Raw genomic sequence first — 6,000 nt, forward strand, 5'->3', positions numbered from 1 at the left:
TTAATGATAGTTTCCGCTCGTTTGTCATTCATTGTGGCGTCCTTGACAGTATTGCGTATAATCTTGAACGTTGACCATGTATGAGATGCACCATCCGTGTAAAATTCTTTCTTGGCGTCGTGAATTTTATTGATCAAACTTTTATTTTTCGGATCAACCAAATCTCGTACTGGTAAATCAGAAGATAGTCTGTCGAGGTTGAATTTATATTTAACAGGCCTAGTTTGGGATAATCTCTCAAACTCATTCATATAATTAAAACAAATATTTAAATAAAGAATATTATATATATATATATATATATATATATATATATATATATATATATATATATATATATATATATATATATATATATATATATATATATATATATATATATATATATACAATGTCTCAATGCAGATGGCTCATGATCGGGTTCAGTAAATCGATGCAACAAATCCTGCAGAAAGGAATTTTGTTGGATGCACTTACAAAATATACGGCGAGGAAGTCTAGGACCTATACCTTGTCTGCGATGTGGTGTTGGGGTGCGAGGAAAAACAGGATTATGTGGAAAGTGCGGTGGAAAACGGTTCAGAGAACTTAAAAGATATTATGACAAAAAAAATAATAATGGTGAAAACGCTATAAAATCCGTGGAGGATTATATATCAAGATTTCAGACAGACAATGATTTAAACAAATAATATTATTGCATATATGGAGCAAAATATATTTGTCCCACATCCCACAATAACAAACTATGAATCAGATCGTAATGGTGTCACCAGACACTGTAGGTTGAGGAGACCGGTTGGTTATTTTACTAATGCTGGTTATCTAATGTTTACTGCTGGAGGAAAGAAACATTATCATTGTCATCGTTTCATCTACGAATGTTTCTTCGGAGTGATCAAAGATGATCTTGTTATTGATCATATTGACGGGGATCCTCAGAACAACTCCTTATCCAACCTTCATGTTGTCACACAAAGCGAGAACTTAACACGTGGTAATACTGGAAGATGTAAGACAGTTTCTAGAAGGGCGGTAAATTCCACAAACACAGAAACTGACGAAGAAATTATATTTCGTTCGATATGTTCTGCTGCGAAATACTTTGATATTAATCCGTCTTCAGTACAAAAAGTAACAGAAAATATATATAAAACCGGTTTCTCAAAAAAATATAAGCAGAAAATCACCTTTCAGTACTGTTAACTATCATCACCACCTCGAATTAGATTTATTTTTATTTTGGTCAGAAATTGTCATTATTATACTACTTATTTTTTGACTCATGAAAGGGAGGTAATTTATGGTCATAATCATATACAACATCCAAGGTCTGTGATGCCTGGTGGAGCAAGTTGAACAGTATGCGTCACAGAATGGATTTATGATTTCTAACTTACAAAAATATACAGTTCGTGTATTTTTCTGCCCTATTCGTGAAACATTTAGAACAGCGCAACACATAAAATACATGCATATTTCATCTAACCTACAGAAAACCGAGCGCAGCATGACATGTATATTCCAGCCTACTGAGTGCAGAATCCAGCGTCTAGTCTGTATCGATCGTGGCGGGTTAATTTTAGATCCAATGCACAGCACATGGATCCTGCATGTACTGACTCGATTACAGAAATAGGTCCATGATAGTGTTTGGAATTAAAAATCAGTTGCATTTTCCTTGTTCAGTGCAGAAATATAATGCGAGATTGTGTATGTATGTGTGATTATTTATTTATCGAGTAAACTCCCTTTGACCAGTCATAGAGAGGATGGAAAAATCTAGCAGTTAGATGATCTTGACCGGATGTTCTATCATAGATGGCGTGGTATAGTAAATAGGAAATTCCTCAATTCAGCTTTGTTTGGTGAAAATATATTGTATAAACGTATTTCTTGAATTCAGAATTGTATTTTGAGCAAATATATTCGAAATTAGTTCCTTTTCAATGATTATTAGCTATATATTAACTTCCGAAACATATATCTGTAATAAGATTTGATAGCTCAATCGGTATCGTATTGGTCTGTGACGCTCGCGGTCCAGGATCGAATCCCATGGCTGACAACATGTCGGTGGTTTACGCATAATTGCGATTTTTATAATAATTGGGGGCTCCGCCAAACCCCCTCCCCCGCTCAGCAAAACTCAACCACCATATCAACCGGTGGTTGATACATATTTTCGTATCACCCACGGGCTTGATTATTGTGGGTGGGGTTTTGCTGAGCGTATATGTTTGCGCCGTCCTTTATTCAATTATTCATTGTATATATTTCATTTCATACTTAATGAACTTGCTAAAAAAAACTCGAATAGAAGTTCATTTCATAATATATGTGTGTGCCGTCCTTCATTCATAATCTAAGCTCGCTAAAGACTCGATAGGGGCTCTTCATTGAAACATCCCGACGAACTCGCTAAAGACTCGATAGGGATAAATTTTTTTATTTTAAAGATTTATATTATATAATGAACCATGAAAATATCAAAGACATTATTTCTGCTATTAAAAAACTAGAAGAAAACGGAATTAATATATCTGATGAACTAAATCCTGAAAAAATAATATCTGATTTTGAAACGTTAGAAGAACTTAAAAATGAAAATAAGTATGTTCTATCATCTCAATATAAGTTCATAAAGCGGATCCAGGCAGCTATGTTTCAGTCACTGGCTATGGTGAACGATGATCAAGTAAATGAATTTATTCCTCTTTCTGTTGCAGTAGAAAAGATCAGGTCGGGATTATCCAGCGAATACGAAACAAAAAAAAAACAATCAGTACCCGCATAAGATACTTAAGAAAAATTATGTCAGAGGGTAACGACCAAAGCAACCCTGAGTAGTAGTATAATTTCCCTCACTGTATATCACATCAGAATTAATTTACATAAAAAAATGAAATATTTCAGAATAATAATAAAATATATATTGGAAAACTGATTGATTTCTATACTTTTAAGTACCAACCACCCCATCAGAATTAGCAAACTGATTAATTTGTATAATTTTCAGTACCAATTACCCCATCAGAATTAATAAACTGATTAATTTGTATAATTTTCAGTACCAATTACCCCATCAGATTGATTCACAAAAAAATAAAATATTTCAGAATAATAATAAAAATATTTCAGAATAATAATACAATATTTTTTTTGTAGTATTTTTTGGAAAACTGATTAATTTGTATAATTTTCAGTACCAATTACCCCATCAGAATTAGCAAATGATTGATTTGTATAATTTTCAGTACCAATTACCCCATCAGAATTAGCAAACTGATTGATTTCTCTACTTTTAAGTACCAACCACCCCATCAGATTGATTCATTTCAGAATTATTTCAGATTGTACAAAATTGATTAATTTGTGTAATTTATCCCATCAGTGATTATATTTATTTATTCTGAAATATTTTATTTTTTTTAAGTTGATCGAGTTTAATACAGAAGTGTGTATAATTTAGAATTTGATCTCTGTTACAGATGATCTCAATAATATGTTCTCGGCGGAGCTCATCTAACTGTTGTTGTGTTAATAAGAAATCCTCGCTTCCGTATTCATCAATAACTAAATTAACGCTAAATTGCTCTGTGTCTTGTGAAAACACTGTTCTGATGGCGTTTTCAAGTGCTTCTTTGTCATGTATAAAAACAATCACGTGCTGGTACATTATATAACATTTACTGGATTAATTCAGATTTCACATACAGATTTATCACAAGCTCTTCTCCACACATGTCAATTAAGCGATTAAGGTGGTCTGTGAGCTTAAAATTTATTCGTGTTAACATATTGTGACACCGCAGATACACAGGATTTGTTGGTTCTTGCACGATTAAACTTCCAGGGGGAACTTGTGGTGTAAATGTATATAAAATATATCCCTGTTGAGCCTGATTTGATTTTCCGAGATCTATTTGATAGCTGCCATCGACTACGTCACAAACCAGATTGACCACAATCGTGCTGGTTATATTAACGATTCCCGGAGAAACGTGCCTGCCGCCGCCATGTCGATCATTATTATGTCTGAGAACAGTTGGAGGTGGTGTTAGTTTTTTCCACGCATCGAGTATTTTAGGAAAATATTCATCAATGACATCATTGACAGATTTTCTCCGAGCGTCCGGGTCATAATCGGGAAATTTGAGCGTCGGTATATCAGATTCCTTGATTTTATATTTATCAATTAAAAACTTTTTTGCAGCGGGAGATGATTTTAAAATTAGATCTATAATTTTGTTGTGATTGCGTTCTATAGCTTCGGCGATATATTTCAGAATTTCTATTTGTTTGATAATTTCCCCTCGTGTCTTGTGGGATGTTATATCGAAAAGATACTCAGTGAGGCGTTCACGCAGTTTATTTAGTTGATCTTTATGATCAAGATTGGAACTGTCAATAATTCTTTTAATTTCGTGTTCATAAATATCGCCACGGAGTTTATCTTCTGGTAAAGCTGAAACTATGTCACCACCATAACCAATTAAATCATCCAAACTAGCATCCCAAGTTCGAGGTCCACGCCACCAAAACCAAAGATCTGTCATTGTAACTTCGTGACGAGATCTATTTGTTGACGTAAAATCAGATTTTTTCGGTTCTGGTGGTCCTTCATACACCGGGGGAACATCCGGCCAACCTAGTACGGATCTTATCGTGGATTGATAGATATCAACGGCATAATCAGGAGAATGTATCTCAACCGTCGAGGACAGCGTCGGTTCATGAACGTTAATTGATATTTTTGCTTCTTTTCCGGTTATTGATTTTATTCTACGTTGAAATTCCTCATTGATTTGTTCGATCTCATAACTACCAGTGGGTATTCCAACATCTATCCAGTCAGGAGTACCATCTGGTTTGTTCTTGTTAGCAAATACAAGCAAATTATTTGCTGGTGTACCATTAAATGATTTTGATCTGATATTTGGCCAGCTGTAATATACCCGTAATTGAGCTAATGCTATTTCTTTTACTGGAATTGCAGTAGGAAAGTTAATACTAAATTCAGGATTAGTTGAACTTACCGAGATCATCGTTATCTTTGACGTAGTTGTATTTGTCACGATCTGCTGGAGTGATTCTGTCATTATTAGTATTTATGCCTTTAATACCGATACCTTCGTCATATATTTTAGTCATTATTGAAAACTCGAAATCAGATATAATTCCATCACTGAGACTCACTGAAAACAACGAGGACAATTTCGAGTATGCGACCGTCGCTGTATGTAATCTTATCATGTAATCGGATAATTTTTCATTCATGCATGTGCATATTTTTTTGTGATGATATTGAGCACACCTGCAATCGTTGTTGCTGCTGAAATACAAATAGTTACGGCTGCTGGTGCCATCATTGTCACCGCTGATAATATAACACCGGTTCCAGCAACAACAGCGGATACTGAATAAACAATCACATCAACGATAACTAATCGTCGTCGATATTTATTTACTTTTACTGTATATTGTTCGACTTGATCTTTTAACGCCGCCTGCCATTCACGCGCTTGATTGTATCTGTATTGTGCACCGTCCATATATTTTTATGCAGTAACCAATTCAGGTGTTTCAGCTACAAATTCCAAACACCACCAGTAAGATGTTGCGGTTAATTTCTTATCATCTGCTTCCAGGATAAATATTTCTTCGGTTCCGCTATTTAATATAACAGATACAACTCCGGAAAACCTATCCGTTGAATGACGCCATAGATACGTTGTAAATATTTCAAATTTTGCACCACTGAACATAGACAACCTGTACACACCAGTGACTGTTTCGGTATATTTGATGGTTTTATTTTGCTGCGACCATGTTGCGAATCCCGATGATACAGTGCATACGATGTTTGTGATATGCCCAGGAGTTATTCCGGCTGAAATTTTAATCAAATTGGTTTTATTAACGATCTCAGGAATCCCCGCTACGACGTTTTGCTGTGTTTGTTTGATCGTGTCTAGGTTACTTTTGATATTAGCGAGT

The sequence above is a fragment of the Sinohyriopsis cumingii genome, chromosome 3, assembly GCF_028554795.1.
Source record: "Sinohyriopsis cumingii isolate HCF-2022 chromosome 3, ASM2855479v2, whole genome shotgun sequence".
Lineage (NCBI taxonomy): Eukaryota > Metazoa > Mollusca > Bivalvia > Unionida > Unionidae > Sinohyriopsis > Sinohyriopsis cumingii.